Genomic DNA, 26,170 nt, shown 5'->3' on the forward strand with positions numbered 1-26,170 from the left:
ATGTACATAGCAGACGGACACTTTTGGCACATGATTGCATAAATTATATTTCTGGATGCGCATCTTCCCCACCCTCCATCCCCCTTCTGTTCTGAAATTTGATTTGTCTTTTTCATATGTGTTCATTTTTTTGGTTGTGACAATTTTCTTCCACTATTTGATCTGAGGAAGTGGGTCTGGCCCACGAAAGCTCATCACCTATTAAACCATCTTGTTAGTCTTTAAAGTGCTACACAGTCCTGTTTTTTGTTTCAGCTGCACCAGACTAACACGGCTAAATTTGTACCACTTATCTCCTGTGGAAACCACTACAGCTTAGTAAAAACTGAAAGCAGCTAATCAAACTTTCCCTTGCTATGCAGAGATGCACAAAAATTAAAATGATGGGATGATAAAGTTAATGCAACTCTATTTTTGCATTTCAAAAATAAATTCCATTGACTGTGGAGTTTTGACCTAAATTTCCTGTCCTTAATTTATCTGACTACTTTAGGCCATCACTAAATGTCAGCCATAACTGTTTTTGTCAATTTCCCCATGGCCAGCACAGAGTGTGCAGTCCCTTTCCTTTAAAGCTCTGAGGATTTACATAACCCCAGAATTGTAGCAATGTGAAATGCGGCTCTGGTTACAATAACAAGGATTTAGGGAACACAGAGAGAGAGATTGTAACTGCAAAGGCATAAAAGCAAAACAAAATAAAACCTCACATGCTGTTTTAATTTTCAGCAGCCACGTGAGAACTGTCCTCTGGTTTCTGACTATAAATAAATTGCTGTCCTCACAGGAAGATGGAAAACAAAACAATTTGCATTCCTCCCAAATTTTCTTAAGATTATAAAAAAAGGAAAGGTAAATGTTTCTTAAGGAAAGTATATCTGTGCAAATGAAAGTTTAATTAACACTCAAGGGAACTGGCATTTGCATCAAGCAAAGAAATTTGACATTAATCCTCTCTGTCCCCTGCCTCCCTGCCAAACCTCCCAAGCAAATCACTTAGAGCTGACTATGGATTTAAGACACAAAGCCATAGTGCTGCTGCTACTAATGATGTAGAGGCGCAATAGCATTTTAGGCAGGCACGGTGCCTTTGTGAGCAGTGCCTGCTGCTAGTCCCTGTTACAAAGCACAGCTTGTCCTTCTGGCTGGTGCTCTATTGGAGAGGTGGGGGGTTGGTCCCACATTTGTCCCACCCTTTCAATTCCTTTTACAAAATCTAGAGCTTCTGCCAGTACTAAACTGCCTAGGAAAGCAAGGACTAGGATTTGAGTGCCTCTTCTGAGGAGGGATGTGTCAAGGGGTGACCTTCCCTGGGGGGGTCCCTCGAGCTTAGCCCCCTTTTGCAGCCTGTGCGCCGGGGTCTCTAAATGGGTTCCTCTCGGGGCGGAGGGGAGTGTAATATGGCTCCATGTCCTATGTCCGTACCTATAGTCTGGTTCCACCAGGAGCATGCCCAGCAGGGCTGTTGGGGAGGGGCTCTTTCAACCAGTTGGGCAGAGTTCACTCCCTGCTCTCCAGTGTGGGACTGATATACCCCGTCACACATGGGAGTGAAGGGAAGGGTCCTTAGGTTCCCTCCCCAACCATGTGCATTCATACAGTCAGGCATGATCTTGCCCTTATATTTTTCAGGGACCTTCAACTATAGGCTTAATGGGAGACCAAATGGAGTGTTAGGAGATATGCACCGACTCTAGGAGTATATTTGCTGCAGTAAGGTGTCTTCCAAACAGAAGAGCTCTCTCTTCTGAAAACCCATTGGCTGTGTCTACATTGGCACCCTTTTCCAGAAAAGGGATGCTAATGAGACAAGTCGGAATTGCAAATGCCGTGGGGGATTTAAATATCCCCCGCGGCATTTGCATGAATATGGCTGCCGCTTTTTTCCAGCTCGGGCCTTTGCAAGAGAAAAGCGCCAGTCTAGACGGGATCTTTCAGAAAATAAAGCCTTTTCCGGAAGATCCCTTATTCCTGAATTTAAGAGGAATAAGGGATCTTCCAGAAAAGGCTTTATTTTCCGAAAGATCCCGTCTAGACTGGCGCTTTTCTCCGGCAAAGCCCCGAGCCGGAAAAAAGCGGCAGCCATGTTCATGCAAATGCCACGGGGGATATTTAAATCCCCCGCGGCATTTGCAATTCTGACTTGTCTCATTAGCATCCCTTTTCTGGAAAAGGGTGCCAATGTAGACACAGCCATTGTGTGTGGAAAGTGGGATAGGGCATAGCTAGACCTAGCACACTCTTATTCCCCAGAAATTGATCCCTAAAGTGAAGGCTGCAATAAGAGGCTTCCCAGAAACTCCAAGAATCAAGAACCCATTCAAGGACCACAGGCTTTAAGAAGGGGCTGGATGACCAGAAGGCAAGTCCTCCCTTATAGCAAAGAGGAAAGGAATAGAAATGGAGCTGACCTAGGGTAAGACAGGTGAAGAGATGGGGGATCAACTTAATATCTTGGATAGAGGAACAAAAGTATTCTTTTTATATTGTACTTATGGCCAGTGCAATGTACTGGAAACTAGTACTGTTAGTAAGAGGCAAGCCAAAGAGGTAGCCTTTGAATGCAGATCTGGAGGTACAGACAAGGGATGTACCTCCTTGCCAACGACATAGGGAGGGGAAGAGGAAGGTCAGCTATGAACCTGTGCCTTTGGTCTCTCTCTGTAGTTAATAGACCTTCTTTTACCTTGGCCCCATTAACACTTGGGAGAAAAAGCATTAGTACCTTCTCTCTGTAGCATTATGAATAGGTGCTGTGGCAATTACTGTGCTGTCACAAACGGAAGATTCTGATTTCAATTCAAGAATGCAAAACAAAACCAGATGAACATTCAAGAAAAAAGGTTACTGTTTTCGTGCAACTGTCCCCAGTCATGAAGAAAATCGGAAGGGATATACAGAGAAGGTTGGATAATATAGAATTTACACTTACACAAAGCACATTCTGCCCGAAGACCTCTAAAGTGTGTGACAATGTATTAGCCCTAGTATAGATTTGGGGAAACCAAAGCACAGAGAGAATTAGGAAGTATATTTTCCAAAGTGTTCAAGCCAAGTTTCTTTATTTTGAGACTAAGGAACAATTTGAACTGACATTTTGTCATAGCAAAATCAGTTGTGAGCACAAATATGATTATTTTCACCACTACCTTCCCAGTTTTGCCTCACAGTTAGGTAGTTGGGGATACAAGTACTCTGATTAATGGCGATTGCTCTAGTTGAAAAGCTAATCAGAGGATTTTAATTGACTCTGTTAAAATTGGGAATGAGTTTTTATACCAATGAGTGAATGTATGAATGAATGACTGAATGAATGAAGGTGTAAGGTATTATAAAGTTTTTACTACAGTGTGTTTGAGGTGACCACATTACTGATGAGTGGTTGGATCATGAGTAGATTTTGCAAGTCATCCCAAATAAATGCCAATAAATGCTTTCACGCGCCTCCCGTCACCAAGGTTTTTATTCATACCTCTTTTTTTCTTGGCTGGCCCCTTTTCCCCTTTGAAGTACATTAGCTACTATGAAACAATGTCACTAGTGAAGACAGGGTTTAGTTTCAATACTAAGTGAAGTATATATACCAGTCTGTATAACAGTTTGAAAACGGTAGTGTGACCTATGGGACTTTACGTCATGATTATTTTGACTTCATATATGGTGTTAATAAATAGAAGTGAATTGTATGGCTCAGGCATTCAAGTTGGACCCAGAAATGTATTTAGGTTCCTGTTCCCCAGATTTAAACGCCTAATCCCCAGTTTTAAGCACCATCACCATCCGTAGTGACATAATCTACATTGTGTGTCTTTGCTGTCTTTTTCTTCCCCCCCTTGTGTGTGTGTGTGTGTTTTCTTTTGAGTATGACAATACCTAAATCTCTTTGTGGATCAGGGCTCACATACCATGGTGTTATATAAAGACATAGGACTAAATTCTAACACCTTCACCCATATTGAGTAGTCGAGTACCTTGCAAGTAGTTGCACTGAACAACTGCTTGAGAAGTTAGATATTTGAGTATGGGTGACTGAATCAAGATAGGGTATTGATCAGGAGTTCCAGCTGTTCATAAAGGAAGATTGTCACAATCTGATATGTCACAAAATGAACTGGGCCTTAAAGTGAGTTTCACTTTCAACCTCAATTATGACTAGTTTATCTCTCAGTCCAGGTGTCATGTGATGAAAGTACACAACTAGGAATCAGGCTTTCGGAGGAATTTAAGGACAGCATTAATTCAGTGGGTGAGGTTCAGGGTTTTCAGGGTGTTTAATGCTTATTGAAATTAACAGCAGTTAGTTCTTAAATATCTCAGAGAGTGAGGGGGTTAGTTTTTCAGGGTGTCTGTGGGGTGGAACGGGGAGAGATTGGAAAAGAAATCTGTAGGAGACCTAGAACTAAAGAAGACCTGGGAAATCACTTTCTATACCAGTCAGATGGAAAGGCCTGGATGGAGCTAGCTGTCATGAGGTGCAGAGGCCAGAACGGTTAAGACATTTATGTGGCTTCTATGTAAATGTGGTGGACGGAATATCAGCTAGTAGGACTTCAGAGTGGGAAGGAGCTCCTGAGCCAACAAGGAGCTGAAGAAGCCAGATTTGAGAAAAATGTGACTTTGTTTTAAGTCAACATTAGAATGGTGATGCTGGTTTAATAAAAGATAGAATCCCAGTAAAGGGATAGGCTTGAATGACATGGCCCCCTATGTATAGTTATTGAGGAGCTAATGAAGGGCAAACTAAGGCAGTGGAAGGTCTTGATGGTGGATTCGATGAATCCTGGCTGTTAACTTATGGCACAGAGGCCTTGTCTATACTTATGGGAAGATCGACACTCCAGAGATCGATTTTTCTGGGGTTCAATTTAGCAGTTCTAGTAAGAATTCACTAAATTGAACTCTGATGATGTCCCTGTCAACCCCAGTACTCCATGGGGTTGCACAGAATAAGAAAACTTGATGGGAGAGTTTTTCCTGTTGACTTTCTTCATTGGTGATGCCGAAGAAATTTGATTTAAGATACGTCAACTCCAGCTACACAATTCTTGTAGCTGAAGTTTCTTATTTAAATCTAATTTATTGTGTAACGAAGTCATGGCCTTAGTATCAAGGTAGCAGCTGCGCTTTATCTTAATCCAGTTTCTAGTAGCCTCTACTGTCCACCTCACAAAAGCTGTCATCACTGCTGTCAGTTGTACAGAGGCCAAGGACTAAATGGGATATGTAAGCTACTCTATTATTTTACTGGAGGGGGAGTCACTAGAGGGCAGGATGAGGAAGTGTGGAGGGATGATTTGGAGGGTGCTAGAAGCATTGCTGTCTGTACTGCGTCAGTGTTGAGTTTAAGAAGAGAACTTCACTCTGAAGAGTTTTTAATGTGGCATCTTTCACTAGCACCAAATTCTCACAGAAGGGGGAAAAATGGGCCTGATTTTCCTCTGCATTGATATAACTTTATTAAAATCAATGGAGTTATATCAGTGTAGAGCTGGGATAATGAAGAGAATCAAGTCCAATGTGTCTTCAGTCTCCCAAAGGTTAACATTTCTGAGAATTATGTGAATGCATCCATGTGAGAACAGACTCCTACTATTTAATGAAGTTTCTCTTAAAACTGTTTAGTGAAATGTCATGGAAACAGAACAAGAAGAAGGTCTTTTTGATGGTATTTCCTAGACTGGCAATAGTGCATCAGCAAGAAATGTCTTGGAGCAGAATGATTTGGCATCTTTTCTTTTTAAAAAGAATAAACCAATTAATACGAAATAATTTGTATTAGAACTTTAGGTCTTTTCTGGAACAATGGATACAAGCACTCATCTGTATGAAGCAGCTGATACCTGTAAAGCCTAAGACAGACAGAGACAATTGTTCTGCACCCACATCTTCTTTTTCTTTGTATTTTAAAAATGTGCATCTATCTGTCCAACCATGAGTCTGTTTGTTCAAGAACTCCTAAATGGTAAGAGCTAGGACCACCAAATTTGGCATGCAACTTCCTCTTACCAAACCTTAAAGCAAGATCAGGGTTTGGTTGTGCCAGGATAATGGGGTATGCATGAAATTCAATTGTTTCTCATAAAATGGAAAGGGAGGGGTTTGGTAGGAGGGAGTTACACTGCAAAATGGCCAGAGGGGATAGCAAAGAGCCAGGGATGGAAACCAGGACACTTATAACGCCATTGGGCTAGTAGGGGTAGGGGTGGAGAAAGGGATAGATATCTACTATATATTTCAGAGAGTTTGTTTGTGTGTCTGTTTGTCAGTGGGCAGTATGTCTACCCCCCCCCCCCCCCCAGCCAGGAAACATGCACCCCTCTCCCTGCGCAAGAGCGACTGCTCTTGCACGAGATCATGACACCGTAGACACAGCCTGTCACAAATAAATGTTGCTGCTGTTCTGGAACAGACTGAATCTTCTGCTGGCTCTCACTATCACTGTCAAATGGGGCTAGGTTTGCCTCTCATCTGCACTACAGGCATTACAGCAGCACTGCTATGGTGCTGTAGCAATGCTGCTGTAGTGCCGTAGCGTGGACATTTCCTACAGCTGTGGTCACCAACCAGTAGATCCTGATCTACTGGTAGATCTTGGAGCCCCTGACAGGTGACCCTGACTGGTTTGGCCAAGAGGCTGTTAAGCGCAGCACTTCATCTGCCCCTCCCATCACTGCTGGGCACCTCTTGCTCTTTCCCTTGGAGCTCCCCCCTCTCCTGGGAGCCTCCTGCTTGTGGTGCAGAGCAATGAAGGGAAAGGAGGGGTCTCATAGACTCATAGACTTTAAGGTCAGAAGGGACCATTATGATCATCTAGTCTGACCCCCTGCACAGTGCAGGCCACAGAATCTCACCCACCCCTCTTAGAATAATCCTCTCACCTATATCTCCGATATTGAAGCCTTCAAATACTTTGAAGGTCCCAAGATGCAGAGAACCCTCTAGCTGTGATCTGTACCCCATGCTACAGAGGAAGGCGAAAAACCTCCAGGGTCTCTGCCAATCTACCCTGGAGGAAAATTCATTCCCAACCCCAAATATGGCGATCAGCTAAACCCTGAGCATGTGGGCAAGACTTACCAGCCAGACACCCAGAAATTCTCTATAGTAACTCCTATCATCCCTCCATTGACATATTTCCCACTGAAAATGAATGGTCAATTAGTTACCAAGATCATATTCTCTCATCAATCCATCCCCTTATCATAGAATCATAGAACTGGAAGAGATCTCAGAAGGTCATCAAGTCCAGCCCCCTGCTCTAGGCAGGACCAATCCCATCTAAATCAACCTGGCCAGGGCTTTGTCAAGCCGAGACTTAAACACCTCTAGGGATGGAGACTCCACTACTTCCCTAGGTAACCCATTCCAGTGCTTCACCACCCTCCTAGGGAAATAGTTTTTCCTAATATCCAACCTGGACCTCTCCCACCACAACTTGAGACCATTGCTCCTTGTTCTGCCATCTGTCACTACTGAGAACAGCCTTTCTCCATCCCCTTTGGAACCTCCCTTCAAGAAGTTGAAGGCTGCTATCAAATCCCCCATCACTCTTCGCTTCTGCAGACTAAACAGACCCAACTCCCTCAGACTCTCCTCATAAGTCATAAGCTCCAGCCCCCTAATCATTTTGGTTGCCCTCCGCTGGACCCTCTCCAATGCATCCGCATCTTTTTTGTAGTGGGGGGTCCAGAACTGGACACAATACTCCAGATGTGGCCTTACCAACGCCGAATAAAGGGGAATAATGACATCTCTTGATCTGCTGGCAATGCTCCTCTTAATGCAACCTAATATGCCATTAGCCTTCTTGGCTACAAGGGCACACTGTTGACTCATATCCAGCTTCTCATCCACTGTAACCCCCAGGTCCTTTTCTGCAGAACTACTACTTAACTGGTTGGTCCCCAGCTTGTAACTATGCTTGGGATTCTTCCGTCCCAAGTGCAGGACTCTACACTTGTCCTTGTTGAACCTCATCAGATTTCTTGCGGCCCAATCCTCCAATTTGTCTAAGTCACTCTGGACTTAGTCACTAAGTCACCTCCAGCGTATCTACCTGTCCCCCTAGCTTAGTGTCATCCGCAAACTTGCTGAGGGTGCACTCCATCCCCTCATCCAGGTCATTAATAAAGATATTGAACAAAACCGGTCCTAGAACCGAACCTTGGGGTACTCCGCTAGAAACTGACCGCCATCCTGACATCGAGCCATTGATCACTACCCGCTGGGCCCAGCCTTCTAGCCATCTTTCCATCCATCTTACCGTCCATTTATCCAATCCACATTCCTTTAACTTGCTGGCAAGGATATTGTGGGAGACCGTATCAAAAGCCTTGCTAAAGTCAAGGTATATAACATCCACTGACTTTCCCATGTCCACCAAGCCAGTTACCTCATCATAGAAGCTAATCAGATTGGTCAGGCATGACTTGCCCTTTGTGAATCCATGCTGACTATTCCTAATCACTTTCCTCTCATCCAAGTGTCTCAAAATGGATTCCTTAAGGATCCCTTCCATGATTTTTCCAGGAACCGAGGTAAGACTGACCGGCCTATAGTTCCCTGGATTGTCCTTCTTCCCTTTTTTGAAGTTGGGCACTACATTTGCCTTTTTCCAATCATCCGGGATTTCTCCCAACCTCCACGACTTTTCAAAAATAATAGCCAAAGGCTCCTCAATGACAGTTGCCAACTCCCTCAGCACCCTTGGATGCATTAAGTCCGGACCCATGGATTTGTGTACGTTTAGCTTTTCTAAATAGCTCCTAACCTGTTCTTTACCCACCAAGGGCTGTCCATCTTCATCCCATCTTGTATCACTTAGCTCAGAAGTCCAGGAGCTGACCTTGTCCGTGAATACAGAGGCAAAGAAAACATTGAGTACTTCAGCTTTCCCTACATCATCTGTCACTAGGTTACCTACTTTATCTATTAGGGGCTGCACACCCTCTCTGATCACCTTCTTCTTGTTAACATGCCTGTAGAAACCTTTCTTGTTATCCTTCACATCCTTAGCCAGTTGCAATTCCATTTGTGCTTTCGCTTTCCTGATAATCCCCCAGCATTCCTGAGCTATACATTTAAACTCCTCCCTGGTTATTTGTCCAAGTTTCCACTTTTTGTATGCTTCCTTTTTGTGCTTAAGTTCACCAAGGATTTCCCCTGTAAGCTAGTCCGGTCTCCTACCATGTTTGCCTCTCTTGATACGCGTCGGGATGGTTTCTTTCTGTGCCTTCAATAAGGCTTCTTTAAAATACTGCCAGCTGTCCTGGACTCCTTTCCCCTTCATGTTAGCATCCCAGGGGATTCTGCCCATCAGATCTCTGAGGGAGTCAAAATCTGCTTTTTTGAAGTCCAAGGTGTGTATTTTACTACTCTCTTTCCTTCCTTTGGTCAGGATCCTGAAATCTACCATCTCATGATCACTGCTTCCCAGGTTGTCACCCACCTCCACTTCCCCTATTAGTTCCTCCCTGTTTGTGAGCAGAAGGTCAAGCTGTGCACGGCCCCTGGTCGGATCCTTCAGCACTTGTGTCAAGAAGTTATCCCCAACATTCTCCAGAAACTTCCTGGATTGCCTGTGTACTGCCGTATTGGTTTCCCAGCAGATGTCAGGGTGATTAAAGTCCCCAACGAGAACCAGGGCCTGTGATCTGGCAGCTTTGCTCAGTTGTCCAAAGAAAGCCTCATCTACCTCATCCACCTGATCCGGTGGCCTGTAGCAGACACCAACCACAACATCACTGCTGTTGTTTGCTCCTTTAAACTTAACCCATAGACTCTCAACAGGTTTTTCTCCCTCTTTATACTGGAGTTCAGAGCAATCGTAGTGCTCTCTTACATATAGTGCAACTCCTCCTCCTTTTCTCCCCTGCCTGTTCTTCCTGAACAGTCTATACCCTTCCATGACAGCGCTCTAGTCATGCGAGTCATCCCACCAAGTCTCTGTTATCCCAATTAAGTCATATTTCTTGGACTGGGCCAGAGTCTCCAGTTCTTCCTGTTTGTTGCCCAGGCTTCTCGCATTAGTGTACAAACACTTCAGGTAACCAGTTGATCGCCCTATCTTCTCCATTTGAAACAGGGATCCTCCTTTCTTGCCCCCTCCTCTCTGCATTTCTTCCCAGTATCCAACTTTCCCTCTCCCCTCAGGGTTTTGGTCGCCGTCCCCCGACGAACCTAGTTTAAAGCCCTCCTCACTAGTTTTGCAAGCCTTCCTGCGAAGATGCTCCTTCCTCTCTTCGTTAGGTGGATCCTATCTCTTCCTAACAATCCTTGTGCCCGGAACAGAGTCCCATGGTCGAAGAAACCAAAGCCCTCTCTGCGACACCACCTGCGCAACCATGCATTTACGTCCTCAATTCGACGATCCCTGCCCAGTCCTTTCCCTTCAACAGGGAGGATGGACGAGAACACCACTTGCGCTCCGAATTCTTGGATCCTTCTTCCCAGTGCTATATAATCCGCAGTAACACGCTCAAGGTCATTCTTGGCTGTATCATTAGTTCCTACATGGAGAAGCAGGAAGGGGTAGCAATCCGAAGGTTTGATCAGCTTGCTAAGCCTCTCAGTGACATCCCGAATGCGAGCTCCCAGTAAGCAGCACACCTCTCGAGATTCCAGGTCCGGACGGCAGAGGGATGGCTCAGTCCCTCTTAGGAGGGAGTCCCCGACCACCACCACCCGTCGTTTCCTTTTGGGGGGGGTGGCCATGGAACCCCCATCCCTAGGACTACACATCCCATGCCTTGCAGTAGATGGTGTTCCCTTCTGGTTTCTTCCTTGTGAAGTCCCTTCCAGAGCTTTCAGCACTGCAGAGCCTGTGGAGAGAGCTTGAAAGCGATTGCTTACCTCTATAGCATCAGGGGATTCCCGTGCTGGCCTTTTTCCCCTTCTAGAAGTTACATGCTGCCATTTCTCTTCTTGGTCACTTACTGCCCTCTCTGGCTCCTTGAGGGATTAATTGCTTGAAGGATTAATTGCTGCCTTCTATCGAGGAAGTCTTCATCCTCTCTGATCAAGCGTAAGGTCGACACTTGGGCCTCCAGTCCTCTAATTTTTTCTTCCAAAATCTCGACCAGCTTGCACTTCGTGCATATGAAATCCGTTCTTTCTTCCGGGAGGAAGACAAACATGGCACACGCCGTGCAGGTAACAACAGCAGACCCATCATCAACCATCACTGCTGTCCTGGAGAAGGGATTTAAAAAGAAAGGCAAGAGAACCTCCCGCCCTTCCCTCTCCGCAACTCCCTCTCAAAACTCCCTGTTAACACTCACCTGTTTGCAAGCTCCTTGCTCGCTTGCCCACTGCCTTATAAAGCCCCTCCCCCTACCAAGGCTCAGCCAATCAGCAGAGGCTTCTAGAATTCTAACTTTAATTAGAAGCCAACAGTTTCCACCTGCCAATCACAGCCCCTACCAATCACAGCACAAACTCCATCAAGGGGAGGGGGAGGGTAAAGGGGAGGTTGTGGGGAGGGGGAAAAAAAGCCTCACTCTCAAACACAGGGGAAAATAAATAAATTAATTAACAAAAAACAAAAAAGAACACACACCAACCCTCACTCACAAACACAAGCTCAGGACACAGCACACAGCTCAGGGTCACTGATGTCAGGATGCCCCCTCTCCCACCCTGTATTCTATCTCCACAGAACAGTGGGGAGGCGGGGGCACAACAGGGTTTGGGATGGATGGAGTTTGCTGGCTGCTTTTGGGAGTAGTGCAGGGCTAGGACAGGGGTGAGCCTTCCTTAGCCCCACTGCCCCACCATCAGGAGCCACCTGAGGTAATCAGTGTCCAGCTGAAGCCAGCTCCAAACCACTGCTCCAGTCAGGAACTCCCTCCTGTAACCCAAGCCCCTGCCCTAGCCCCTGAGCTCCCTAGACCCAAACTCCCTTACAGAGCTTGTACTCTGAACCCCCTCCTGCACTCTAACTCCCTGCCCCAGGCTCAGCTCAGAGCCCCCTCATACTCCAAATCCCTTAGCCCAAGACCAGAGCCTGTGCCCCAACCCTCTGCCCCTGCCTGGTGAGAGGGAGGAAAAATGGCGGAGGGAGGAATGGAGGACCAAGTGAGCAGGATCAAGGCCTCGGAGAAGGGGCATGAAGGAGGCGGGGTGAGGGTATTTGGGTCTGAGGTAGATTTTGGGTTGCAGTCAAATTCAAAAAGAGATCTTGTGGTTAAAAAGGTTAGAGACCCCTGTCCTACAGGAACTCCATTCTCTGATTGGAGGTAGCTGGGTCAACAGAAGGATTGTTCCATCAGCCCAAGCTGGTGGCTAGGCCAGCAGAGCTATGACACTCAGAGCTAAGAATGTTTCACATCCCTGGCAATGCAGGTATGTTGGTCTAAGTTTGGTGTTGACTGGGTGTCAGTCAGCTCTTTCACCAAATAATGCATTTTTTTGTTTCTAGAGCTGTGCAATCATACTTATGGACCACTTAGCACCTCTCTGCATCATTCTTAATGCACTGACAGCCGTCCTGCCAAGTATAGTAAAGCCGCTTTTAACCCCTCCTTTTTCCTCCCCTCCACCCCTCGAGATCAAGCAGCTTTTCAAGTTAATGACTTGGCACCATGTGCCTAAGAACACGGAGCCACCTTTCCGTAGGAACGTTGTCACATTTCCAGGACTCCTAAGTATACAGGAATTCCTGTTAGAAAAGCCAAGTATTCTTCAGGAAATTGTGTGTCACAGACTAGGACAATTTCTGTGTGATGGGAAGTCATGCCATGTCCAGGAAAATTAGGGTGGGTTAAATATGGCACAAGAGCAAAAACTGATGAAGGGTTTTGGAGCACAGAGACCAAACGTCATTTATCATCCATTGCTATAATAAGATCAGCTTCTTTCCTAATTGATCACAGCCTCTTACTAAGGCTCTGCCAATTAAACTGCCTGTAATCACTATAGAATATTAGTATTTAAAATTCACATGGCACACTGTACCATGTTAGTTCACTAACTAACTCTTATCACATTTCCACAAAGTAGGGAGGTAGGCAGGTGTTAATGTCCCCATTTTACAGAGATTTTTAAGTGGCTTGCCAAAGATCAGGGAAGCTGTTACCAGGTCAGCAACCTGCTCCAGCTACTTTGTTGCTCTCAGATGATGCATCAGAAGTGGATTATGCCCACCAAAGCTCAAGATACTGTCTATAGTTTTTGTTAGTCTCTAAGGGTATGTCTACACTACCCCCCTAGTTCGAACTGGGGGGGGGGTAATGTAGTCATACGGAGTTGCAAATGAAGCCTGGGATTTGAATTTCCCGGGCTTCATTTGCATAAAGCCGGCCGGCGCCATTTTTAAATGCCGGCTAGTTCGGACTGCGTGCCGCGCGGCTACACGCGGCACGAACTAGCTAGTTCGGATTAGGCTTCCTATCCAAACTAGCTGAACGCCTCGTGGAACGAGGTGTACAGCTAGTTCGGATTAGGAAGCCTAATCCGAACTAGCTAGTTCGTGCCGCGTGTAGCCGCGCGGCACGCAGTCCAAACTAGCCGGCATTTAAAAATGGTGCCGGCCGGCTTCATACAAATGAAGCCCGGGAAATTCAAATCCCAGGCTTCATTTGCAACTCCGTATGACTACATTACCGCCCCCCCCCAGTTCGAACTAGGGAGGTAATGTAGACATACCCTAAGGTGCTACAAGATCATTCATTGTCTTTTACGTTTTTGGTGTGTGTGCGTGTGTGTGTGTGTGTGTGTGTGTGTGAAATCAGGTAGTTCCCTATTACAGGGAGCAGTTGGCAGCACTGAAGGAGGAAGTGCAAAAAGATGTGGGGAGTAAGGAAAGGTGTATACTGAGGAGATCCTCAGAACAGGGAAGCTGTTGTAGGTGCTTGAGAGAGACTGCAAAGTACCCAGGGAGGGAGGCCCCAGGGAAGAGAAATCTTGTGTGGAATTAGGAATGGTCTTGGTTTGGGGATGTCAAGTATTATTTGCAGTTTTTTATATTTATAAACCTCAAGGTGGGGTATTTTTGACCAGAAGCCTGAAAGAACCTTTACTTGGTCAGACAGCCAATAGCATGCCCCTTGGCCATAAGGGGGTGCACAGGGAGAGCAGGCCCAGTGACAGGAGATAATTAGGGAGACAATTTACTTTTAGAAAGTTTTAATTTTCCCTCCTCACTCCCAGTTAGGTCACCCCCCTTCATTCTTCCAATAGTTTGGAAACTTTTCCACTGTCTAAAAATAAAGGGCTGCCTTTCAGCCCCTTCCCCAGCTGCTCTCACTTCAGTGCTGCCAGCCCTTACTTCCCCTCCCTCCAGGTTCAGCTGTCTTAAATCACAAAATCTAAAGAGATACAGAATCAGAGTTAAAAGGGGTCTGGGAAAGAAGGGGGGAGACTGGAACTCAAAGAGGGGAGGCTGCAATAAGAAGGCCCAAACCAATACCCCAGAGTCAAACAACCCTTTGGATCCAGGTCAGAACTTAGTGTTTGGCTTGGCCTAAACTCTTTTAACTGGCCAATCCCTAACCCTGGATTGAAATGTCCCCCAGTTTTGGGAACATTCAGGTCTGGAGCTGAATGTTGTGGTTCAGGCCCTTCTCTGGGGCCAACACAGATTTTAATTTAGCAGAGCAATATCTGGGCTAGTATAGTTATGTTGGAACAACCGAGAGCCTCCCGCTGTAGTATTCTGAAGACTGCTACAAGTAATTAGGTAGCTATTAAATTGACTTCCTTTGAACAAAGGATGCTGTCCAGAACGTTGAATTACTTTACATCTGTTACTAATCTGGAGGGACTTTTAGCTCTAAATACTATTTTTTTTAAATATTCATATTTTAACAATATTCACTGAGAAACTAAGCAACCTTCTCTTTTTATATTGGACCTGCAACAACAAATATCTTTTCTTCTTCTAGCAGCAGTGATTAACTAATCAGCCATCTTCCCAGAGGCATGCTAGTGAGAGTACTATAAAAAAGCAAACCATTTTAGTTCAGAAGCCGAAGCAAACCAATACATCAATTTTAGTCCATTTCAAACTGAAATACCTTAGGACAGTCCTGGGCAAAATATGACCCCTGGGCCAGATCCGACCCACTAAGCCACCAGATCCAGCCTGCAGATGCTGCGGGGAGCCCCAGGCAGACTCCCCACTTGTCTTGCCCCACTTGCATGCCACTCAGAAACGTGGCTGTAGGGCAGTTTCACTTTAAAAACTGAGCCCAGAGGGCAGGGGGGAAGCTTTCAAAGCTGCTGCCACCCTTAGCACAATCCCATTGGCCAGCTGGACAATGGGGGCTGCATGTTTCCATAACAGGCAGCCACAAAGCACAAGGGGCTTGTAGTTATTCACAGAGCACATGGCTGTAGCCTGGGGGGGGGGGGAGGGCAGGGAGGGAGGCTGATTAAGGAAGGGGCTGCTGGCTGGTAAGTCACCTGGCCAGAGGCTGTCTCTAGCACCCCAGCCCCTCCTTTCCCCAACCCTCTGCCCCCCTGCTCCTGCCCCTCTACTCCACTGCCCCCCATCCCTCCTCCCAGATCCGGCCTATTAGTTTTGTTGATTCTCTCTCTCTCTCTCTCCATATATATATACAATTTCCTGTGGGACGACAGTGACGTCATCTGTGTCCTCATGCCACCGCCGCCCACCTCTGCCTCTGTCCTCAGCCACTTTCTGTGGCCAGCCTCAGCACCTGGCTCCCACTTCATGCCCCAAGGAGCTGTACTGCCAGGGAGGAGCTTCTGGGGCTGGGTCCCCTCTGCCATCCAAGCCTGACCCCTCCCCTCCAAGCTGCGCTGGGTCACCTGTGAGCCCAACTCTCACTCTGGGCTGCACTGGGCTGGGTCCCCTCTGCCATCCAAGCCTGGTCCCCACTCCCCAGGCTGCCATGGGTCCCCTCCACTATCCAAGCCTGACACCACCACAACAGGGCTGCCCCACATCCAAGCCCAACCCCCGCCATCCCCTTCTGAGACCCTGCACCGTCCACCTGCCCCTGCCCCTCCGCCCTGGCCAGACACCTACCCCAAGAGAGGGAGGAGGTGGAGAGCATAGCGAGCAAGGGGCACAGCCCCCTAATTTTTTTTTAACTTTTCATTTTATAGACTAGCAGAGTCCAGCTCCTAATCTCAATACATTTAAAGGTGGCTCAAGTCTGGGATTCTGGCTTGATTCTTTACAGATGGGCCAAGGTGAAAAGTTTGAACTTTGAACTCAAGCCTCCCGGATTTAGTGGGTTTTGGCCATGAGCTTCCACCATTGAAGTAAATGGGAGCAGGATCAAGCCCTTAGATCTGGGGGGTTGGTTTGACCTCAACATTCTAATAAAATGAGTTGAACTAACTAAATGAAGCTGCATGAATGTTTATTACTAATAGATTTCTTAGCACTGCCCTTCCCAAGGGAACAGATCATTCCTGCGGCAATATGGTTAAACATAACACCTCCTCACGGGCACATCTGCTGGCAGTGCAGTACCAACCATTCTGCATGCTCTCACTACAGCCAGGAGACACTGCGAGCGCCACATGGCATTTTAGAAAGGGGGGCATGATGAATCTGCAGAGAAGGGATTGAAATAAAGACTTGCTAGTTTTGTAGCCTGTGGTGATTGAGCAATAAGAGGGTCCAGTCACTGGGCCTGGTAGCTGCCTTTGAGTGATAGTGTAAGGCATGGCATTCAGCCCTGCCCACAAAGCCGTGGTGTTTAATCTCCTTGCTGGCTGGAGAAGCAAGCCTGGCACTGGAGCGCCATTCACAATGGGTACCTTTGTTCTCAGATTAATAATGCCCTGTCTCTTTGTTTTGAGAATGGCTCTAACAAACAATGTAGATCTCCAAAGGCAGCGTGACATCTCACAGAAACCTTTGCAGAACATTCAGTGTGGAATCCATTATTTTGTGCTTGTGGCATAACGGATCATCTTAAAAAGCCTGTTCTCCCAGACCGTTCCTTTTCTTTCGCTACAGATCCAATACAACTTTGTTTATTCCAGCTTTTATATGATCCTGTTGCTTCTTCCCTATCTGGATTAATAACCCCATATTTGAGCCATCAAACATAAGCTGCAGGAACAGCTAACAAAGTAAGGAGTAATGCAGACAAATCCTGTCCCCACTAAAGTCAATGGGGCCATGATTTCACTCTTATTTTGTTACCCTAAAAACACATAAGTAGCATAGATTCTGTTATCCTTGGAGTACACAACCTGAAAACACATAATTCTGGACCAAATCCTGCAGTGCCTAAGTAGTTCCTTGATTTCTCTGTGGACCTCGTTTGTTTTATATTGCACCCTAGCATTTCTAGGGAAGCTGGTTATCTGCAGGGGCGATTGCTACATTGTGAGGCATTTTGTTCATGTTGGAGGGAGACAGGAAGACACAGGTATGCACGCACATTGCTCTTATTCAGAAACTTTTTTTTGTTCGGTGTTTCCCCTTAATCTAAAGTAAGCCATTCCTCCTGAAAGTATATGGTTGTTTCTTGAGTAAGGGCTGTAAGACTGGTCTTGGTCTTGCTAAACAGAACACTTCTTAGTCTTCAGGGAGGCATCAGGATCTCTTAATAATAACCAAGCTCTACATTGTAGAGCTGCTTCCTTTCAAGGCTCTGAAATCATTTTGCAAATATGAATGAATTCATCCTCACAACACCTCAGTGATGTAGGTTAGTTTTAAGGTATCTATTGTATAGCTGGAAACTGAGTCACACAGCGGTTAGGAGATCTGCCCAGTGCAACACACTGAATCAGTGGCAAAGCAGGAAACAGAGTGCAGTGCCTCTCCTTGCCAGTCCTTTGCTCTAACCATTATACACCATTCCCTCCTAAAGCCAGGAAGAGAACCTAAGTGTCCTGGTATAATCACTAGACCATGGTCTATCAATATACCAGCCAAATCCATGTTTGGATGCTCACATTTTTGCATAGGTGTATAAAATAATTATAATCCTAAATGTTGGAATGGAGAAGAGCTGCCAAAATATCCAGCCCTTCTCTCTGGGGACAGTGTAGGACTGTCCGTTACAGGACAGATGCTTGTATTTTGTCCTGTCTACTTTTAAAGGTGCCTTGCAGTGGTGCCTCCATCCTTTCTTATGGGATATGGCCCTTCCTGTGTTCCCCTTCTGTCCTGTCATTCTTCTACATTTTTGGTGTCCCTCCCCATCAAACATGTGCACATGGCAATGTTCCTCCTCTGTCCTCTCAGCCAAGCTCTCTATCCCTGTTTCACATGCCTGTGCGCTGAACTGAAAGTCTAGTGGGGGATTTTAGATGACCTGGTAGGGTTTCTAGGGTATCTTGTTTCCCTAGCATATGTACACACACAGTATAGGTACTGTGAGAGGTAAGGTGAGAAGGGAGAGCGTGTTAATAGCGCACGAATCTGCCTAACTCATGACCTTTGGCCAGAAGGCTTTTTCTAGCCTCTTGGCTAAATCTGTGATTCCAGGCTCTCTGCCAAATGGGCAGATGTTGAGTCTCCCTGCCTTGTCCCCTGATTAGTCAGTCAGCACCTTTCACTCCCTCCACCCACCTCCAATAAGATCTCAAAGGGAGATAAGGAAGGAACTTTGAGTTGGGTGCGGGACCAGCTGGTAGGGGAAAGGGAAGAGCAGAAGTGGCTGTGGACAAGCATCTGGCTTGGGGGAGTGGGAGATAAGGGCAAGGGAGCAGGGGACGAGTGGAATGGAGGACTGGAAGACTAACACACTGGTGTGGGGACTGGGGTATAAAGGCCTTTTCTCCTCTGGGTATCTTATGCTACCTTAATGTATCAATCATCTGACATTGTCTCCAGCCTGCAGCCAAGGTAGGTAGCAGATCTCATGCTAGAAGAAAAATAATGGGCCCTGCTGGTCTGACCCATGGCTATTGGTGCTGAAGTTTGTCATTTCATTGGGTGGTTGGTTGGCTTCTCCACTGATGCACCTTCCCTCTGGTTAGCTGGCATCCACTGAGCCCATTTAGGAAGGGTCTTCAGTGTCCTGCACCTTGTATAATTGTCACCATTATGCAAAATGGATGTAAAATGCTAACACTGCAACAGTTACTCTGTGCTACAGTGAGTGATTGTGCAAGGCACAAGGCAGCAGTGCATTACCCTCGCTTTCTCAACTAAGTTGTTGTTTTGAAGGTATTGCCTTTTTCAGATTATGTTGCTTTTTCTTTCACTGAAATATGTCCTGCCCTTTTATTTCTTGATTATACTTTTTTGAACGTAAGATTTTTCCTTGTAATGTATTTTGGTGTGTTGTTTAGTTATTGCATGACGAATCAGTGTTTACTATATACAAAGAGCATACTTTCAGGCTGTGTTACTTGCTTTTTTGAATAAGGAAAAGAACAGAAGAAAGAACAAACATAAAGTCTCTGGAAACAGTTACTCTGTAACTGCCATTGGCCTTGAACTCTCAGCTTTCCCCCCTAACCAACAGAGGTTGTAACTCCTTTCATTTTAGGATGTGATGCACTGAAAACAGACACATCTCCTGAATGGGATGCTGGGGAGTAGAAAATCCTTTAGAAACAGTGCATTGTTACCAACCTAAAGTTATTTTCAGAGTGAGTGAGGATAATTATAGGTTTCCATTTGTTAAAGTGTACTCTCTGCCCTACAAGGGAGTAAATACTTTTAAGGACAATGTAATGTGAGTGACTTGCAGCCATTTCTGATTGGATAATGTGTGTGTGTAGTCATTCTTCACTAGGAGTGAATGCGTGCTCTAGTGTTTAGATCAGGTATCTGGAGTCAATTCCCTGGCATTCTAGTTCCATCTCTGCCACAAACTTGACAGGTGATTTTGAGCAAGTAGACCAATCTCTCTCTCTCTCTTTCTTTCAGCTTTTCTGTCCATATAACAATTCTTACCCACTTTTGAAAAGTGCTCTGACAGCTTTGAATGAAAGGCTGTGTGGAAGAGTAATATCTTGTTGTTAATGAGGCATGTAGGAAACTGTTTCATATCCTGATGGTTATCAGTCAGGCCTTAAACAATGAGAACACAACTCCCCCCTCTCCTGCTTCAAACACCATCCCATTCAGGTTTTTTCAAGAGTCTGTTCATTGGTATTGCCTGTGAGGCTGGAGCTTGTCTCTTTAAGAAAAGTGTAGCCCAGTAGCAGAGGAAGGCCCTGCCTCCCAGAGCTTGTAGCACTCTACTTGGGCTGTGGAAGGGGAAACAGTTCTTGATCTTCATCGGAATACAATACACACACACATAGGCAGCCACCCCAACTCCAGCTCCCACAGTAACATCTAGCGTGGAGATCAGCACTCCAGCCTGGCTCCCTGACACAGGATGGACGTTCCTGAGCACTGAGCTCAGCTGCTGTAAAAAGCAAGTAGGAAAACATACAGCTGGATAAAATTGGTAAGTCAAACTAAAGTCACATCCTCCTCTTTGGAATGCAGCTTTCTAGTCTCTTTATTTTTAATATTCTTTGCAGACAGGGTTTTTGTAATATTGTCTTCTGAACAGAGCAACTGGGAAAACATGAGGAGAAAATAAAAGTAGATCTCTAGCATGTGTCAGCATTTGTGCTCCTATTTTAAAATCCCTTTTCCACATTAACACTTGGCTGTAGGAGCTGAAAAGGGAAAGCCAGCAAGTGCTTCTGTGTGGGGGGAGGACACTGGTAAAAGTGCTAATTGGCTTTTGTAGTGAGGATGAATCAAGAAGGAGATCTAAAAGAATAAAAAATCAAGTAGTTTGAAGTAAAGTGACTTGTCATTTACTTTAAAGAGGTAAAACATTTCATGGTTACCAATTTTTTACAAAATTTCTGTTGACTGTGTGTAGTACTGATGGATTTTTTTTAATGTTATTGACTGCAGTCAGATTTCAAATTACTTTTAGGCAACTAGTGAATAGTTCATTTGTTTCGGATAAAATGTATTGGTAGATCTGAGAGAGTAGGCAGATGCATAAAATGCCTTTTTCTCAGTGGCAGACAGAGGGCACTGGTGTTGCATATGGTAGTAATTCATAGTAAACTGGTGAAAGAATTTGGTGGAACTCATTTATGAATAATTTAATGGTATAAACTGGTAAAAAAAAGATACATTGGAGCAGCAATCTCTCCAGTGTACTATCCAACATAGGTGCATCCATTCAGTGGCTTAATTTTTGCACTTCAGGGGATGAAAGTTAGGTTAATTATTTGAATTATTATAAGACTAAAACTTCTGTTAAGCAAGTCAGAGACTACTTATAAAAATAGATTCTAGACTCCTGGCTGAAAGGAGTTAAATATTTAATCGATATTTAATCGATATTTTCTTGTTTTTCTTTTTTGGCATTTTACTCACTGACACACCTTTTTAAGGACTACAAAGAAATAGTGCTATACAACCACTAAACATGCAAAATGTTTGTTGCTAGTAGTGCTCTGTTGTGTGTTGTGCTGCACATTTAGAGTAAGTCTGGATTAGAATTTGGGTGATGCCAAATCTGAAAGGTTTGTTAGCATCTGCAAATGCTTTTTTTTCAAGGTCTAATTCAATGTTGACCAAGTTTCAGGTAGGAAGTAGATCACCGAGTCTGGAACCGGTTTGTTTCAAACATGGTCCAGTGATTAGTGCAGGGGATGGAAACGTAGTTTTGTGAAATTTTACTCTTATGAATGAACGAAATATTGTCAAGTGGTTAGGACTGGGAAAGGTAAAAGGAAGGAGGTTCAGAGTAGGGATGTTAAATATCAATTAATTGACTAGTCATAGAATCATAGAACTGGAAGAGACCTCAGAAGGTCACCAAGTCCAGCCCCCTGCCCAAGGCAGGACCAATCCCAACTAAATCAACCTAGCCAGGGCTTTGTCAAGCCGAGACTTAAAAACCTCTAGGGATGGAGATTCCACCACCTCCTTAGGTAACCCATTCCAGTGCTTCACCACCCTCCTAGGGAAATAGTTTTTCCTAATATCCAACCTAGACCTCCCCCACTGTAACTTGAGACCATTGCTCCTTGTTCTGTCATCCATCACTACTGTGAACAGTCTCTCTCTTTGAAACACCCCTTCAGGAAGTTGAAGGCTGCTATCAGATCCCCCCTCACTCTTTTCTTCTGCAGACTAAACAAACCCAAATCCCTCAGTCTCTCCTCATAGGTCATGTGCTCCAGCCCCCTAATCTTTTTGGTTGCCCTCTGCTGGACCCTTTCCAATGCGTCCACATCCTTTCTATAGTGGGGGGCCCAGAACTGGACACAACATTCTAGATGTGGCCTCACCAGAGCCAAATAAAGGGGAATAATCACTTCTCTGGATCTGCTGGCAATGTTCCTCCTAATGTACCCCAATACGCCATTAGCCTTCTTGGCTACAAGGGCACACTGTTGACTCATATCCAGCTTCTCATCCACTGTAATCCCCAGGTCCTTTTCTGCAGAACTGCTACTTAGCCATTCAGTCCCCAGCCTGTAACAATACTTGGGATTCTTCTGTCCCAAGTGCAGGACTCTACACTCGTCCTTGTTGAACCTCATCAGATTTCTTTTGGCCCAGTCCTCTCATCTGTTCAGGTCACTCTGGACCTTATCCCTACCCTCCAGCATATCTACCTCTCCCCCTAGTTTAATATCATCTGCAAACTTGCTGAGGGTGCAATCCACCCCTCATCCTGGTCATTAATAAAAATGTTGAACAAAACTGGTCCAAGAAGAGATCTTTGGGGCACTCTGCTAGAAACCGACCACCAACCTGACATGGAGCTGTTCATCACTACCCATTGGGCCCCGACAGACTAGTCAGCTTTCTATCCATATTACAGTCCATTTATCCAAACCATATTCTCTTAACTTGCTGGCAAGAATATTGTGGTAGACCGCATCAAAAGCTTTGCTAAAGTCAAGGTATATCACATCCACCGACTTTCCCATATCTACACAGCCAGTTACCTCATCATAGAAGCTAATCAGATTGGTCAGGCACGACTTGCCTTTCATGAATCCATGTTGACTATTCCTGATTATTTTTCCCTCTTCCAAGTGCTTCAAAATGGATTAGTTGAAGATCCCCTCCATGATTTTTTCCAAAGACTGAAATAAGACTGACTGGTCTGTAGTTCCCTGGATTGTTCTTCTTCTCTTTTTAAAAGATGGGCACTACATTTGCCTTTTTCCAATCTTCCCGGCTCTCTCCTGATCTCCACAAGTTTTCAAAGATAATGGCCAAAGGCTCTGCAATGACACTTGCCAACCCCCTCAGTACCCTCACATGCATTAAATCCGGACCCATGGATTTGTGTATGTTTAGCTTTTCTAAATTGTTCCTAACTTGTTCTTTCCCCACCAAGGGCTATCCATCTCCTCCCCATACTGTGTTGCCTAGTGCATTAGTCCAGGATCTGACCTTGTCCGTGAAGACAGAGTAACCTCATGAATTCATATTGGTTAGTTGACTAATCTGTAGTTCCAGGGGCGGGGCCACCAGCCAGCTCTCTTGGGCCCCACTCCCCAGTAGCCCCCTACCACTCTGTGCTGCTGCCTCTGTGCCTTTGTCAGGGGGGGTATGTCTACACTGCCACCCTAGTTTGAACTAGGGTGGCTAATGTAGGCATTCGAAGTTGCAAATGAAGCCCGGGATATTTAAATCCCGGGCTTCATTTGCAACTTCGAATGCCTACATTAGCCACCCTAGTTCAAACTAGGGTGGCAGTGTAGACATACCCGGGGTTCTCCCATCCATGTTAGTAATCCACCTCCCCAAACGATGAAACTCTTCTTCTGTAGACATAGTGCTGTCTACCTAGGGACTTCGGTTGTTTGGTATCCATATTACAATTGGTATGGACTTGGGTATGGATTTTTCACACCACTGAGTGACATAGCTAAGCAGACCTTATTTTCTAATGTAGTGTATTTTCACATCTAATTCTGGCATCTGCATTACATCCTCTTTGTTTGCTATCTGTCTGTGATTTCTGAAATTTGGAGAGACCCTCCCTGTTTTCTTAAACCTGACACAGATAAAACTGGGCTTCTTTGAATGTTTTTTCCTGGCTCTGCTGCCTCCGGGGTCACCCATGCCAAGCTCTTTCTGTAACACCACAGTATTTTGTCTTTATCCTCCAAAGGATACCCATGACCTTGGAGTGACTATGAAGCTTGAACTCTTGTCTTACATTCAATTAGGCTGTCAGGGTACTTCTACATTGCAGGGCTTAACTCAAAATGAACTATGCAAATTGAGCTATGTCAATTGAGTATCTTATTTCGAAAGAGGGAGCATCTACACAGCACTTATTTGGAAATAGAGTGCTCTTCTTCCAACTTCCCTTAGTCCTCGGACAATGTGGGCTACAGGAGTCGGAGTAAGAAGTCATCCACTTGACAGTATTTTGACACTATTTTGAAATAACTGCCTGCTGTGTAGATGTGGACTAAGTTATTTTGGAATAGCGCTAGTTATTTCAAAATAGTGTTGCAGTGTAGACGTACCTTCAGTGATATCACCTTGTGAGTCTAGCCAGACTGAGACCTATCATTACTATAGACTCATAGAATCCTAGGGCTGGAAGAGACCACAAGAGGTCATCAAGTCCAGCCCCCTGCCCAATGCAGGACCAATCCCAACTAAATCATCCCAGCCAGGGCTTTGTCAAGCCTGGATTTAAAAACCTGTAGGGATGGAGATTCCACTATGCTAGTTGCTGACAGTTCAGCTCCTAATACTGGGTCACTTCTGCTCTGTGACTAGTAGGCTTTGTTTTGCAGGCCTTCCAGTTTAAGTTCTTAATGAAGAAGTTAGCCTCTATCATAGTCTGCTTATCACGTCTTCCTATAGCATCCCTTCGCTGAGAACAGTCTTGGCTTCCTGCAGAACTATAAGAGAACTGTAAAGTTTTTTGATATTTACCTAACAGAGCTGGATCTGACTTTGCTCTTTGTTGTTCATGTGATTTCTTTCTTATTTACCAGGTTGCTTTATTTCCAAGTTCTTGACATTACTTGCTCAATACCATTTCTAGTAGCCAGTATATCAATAGCATCTTCTGCTCTTTAAGATCTGCCATCCGTTTATAAAATGGAATGGGATTGATTTGTTTTGGGTTTCTCTGCTGTTCTCAGGTTGGTCAATCCCCTTTTATCTTTGCACAAGAGATGCTTTATGAATGTAAAGAGGAGTGAGTGAAGGATGGAAGCTAGGGGTTTAGACTGTTACGTCTAATTTTAAACATTGTAACACATGCACAGATGAGGTCCCTTCTAGCCTTACTGTGATGGACTGCCTCCCCCCCATGCTTTATGAAATAGACTTATGGACATGAATATACATAACGCTAAGGTGTGTTGAGCAAATTATTTTGTGTAACCCATTAATCTTTGTCATGATTCGCTGGTTCTGTTTATCTTACTTTGATGTATGTATCATTTGTGTGTGTAACATTAGACATACGGAGTGGGGTATACTTTGTGAGTTTCAAAGGTGTGAGTGTTACCCTCAAAGTCTTGATGAGCAACAGTTAAACAATATCTTTTGTTCTTAAGTCCTAGCAGTGGTTGGTAGGGACTGGCCTCAATTTTTAGCAAAAAGAACAGGAAAGCAGGGGCCTGGGTTTTTTGGCTGGGATGCACCTGAAGGAAAGGAGCTGAAGACCCCAGGGTGGGGAGACGGCCCTGGTTTGGAGGGGCAGCTGGACAAGAGGTTTTAGAGTGAGTTTGAATACGTTTGTTCCGAGGGCTCAGTGTAGAATTAGCCAAGCATTTCGTTTCTTTTGATTTGTAACCTACTTTGCTCTGCCTGTTCTCGCTTATTATCACTTAAATCCTACTGCTTGTACTTAAAATCATTTTTATTTTCTATCAACTGCAGTGTAAATAATTGTTGCCGGAGTGGGGGTGGGGAGGAAACCAGTGTTTCATTGTTAAAGGTGGCTTACCCGTATCTAATTCTTTGGGGTTTGATCTCATCTGGGGAGTGGTATCCCAGGAAACTGTGTCCTAAACTACACTCTCCTTGGATCTGAAGAGGTTCAGGATCTGTACTGCTTCAAAGGGGGTGGGGGAAGGACAGGGACCTCAGTTCAGGGCCTTGGCTGGGGGAGACCAGCAGAGCTGGCCCAGCAGGACCGGATGGTGAGGAACCCCAGAGAGCGGGAATGCAAGTGGCAATGGCCATGTTAGCACTCTGGGAGGCACCCCAAGGGATTGCCTGTGACCGCACCCCGTCACACTTACATTTGTGTTTCTAGGACTCTGT

General features: G+C 45.2%; 1 protein-coding gene across 4 annotated transcripts in view; it reads left to right on the forward strand.

The window, feature by feature from the left end:
- Positions 1 to 26,170, forward strand: part of DAAM2 (dishevelled associated activator of morphogenesis 2) — a 323,838-nt gene that overhangs the window by 13,770 nt on the left and 283,898 nt on the right. For 2 of the 4 annotated variants that reach the window (XM_006131755.4, XM_006131757.4), the window contains exon 1: positions 19,811 to 20,342. The exons of the other annotated variants lie outside the window; for them this stretch is intronic. The gene's annotated coding sequence lies outside the window, so the exon portion shown is untranslated. Of the gene's footprint in view, positions 1 to 19,810; positions 20,343 to 26,170 lie in introns of those variants that run through there. 4 annotated transcript variants of the gene reach the window in all.

The sequence above is a fragment of the Pelodiscus sinensis genome, chromosome 3 (genome assembly GCF_049634645.1).
Source record: "Pelodiscus sinensis isolate JC-2024 chromosome 3, ASM4963464v1, whole genome shotgun sequence".
In the NCBI taxonomy this organism is placed as follows: Eukaryota; Metazoa; Chordata; order Testudines; family Trionychidae; genus Pelodiscus; species Pelodiscus sinensis.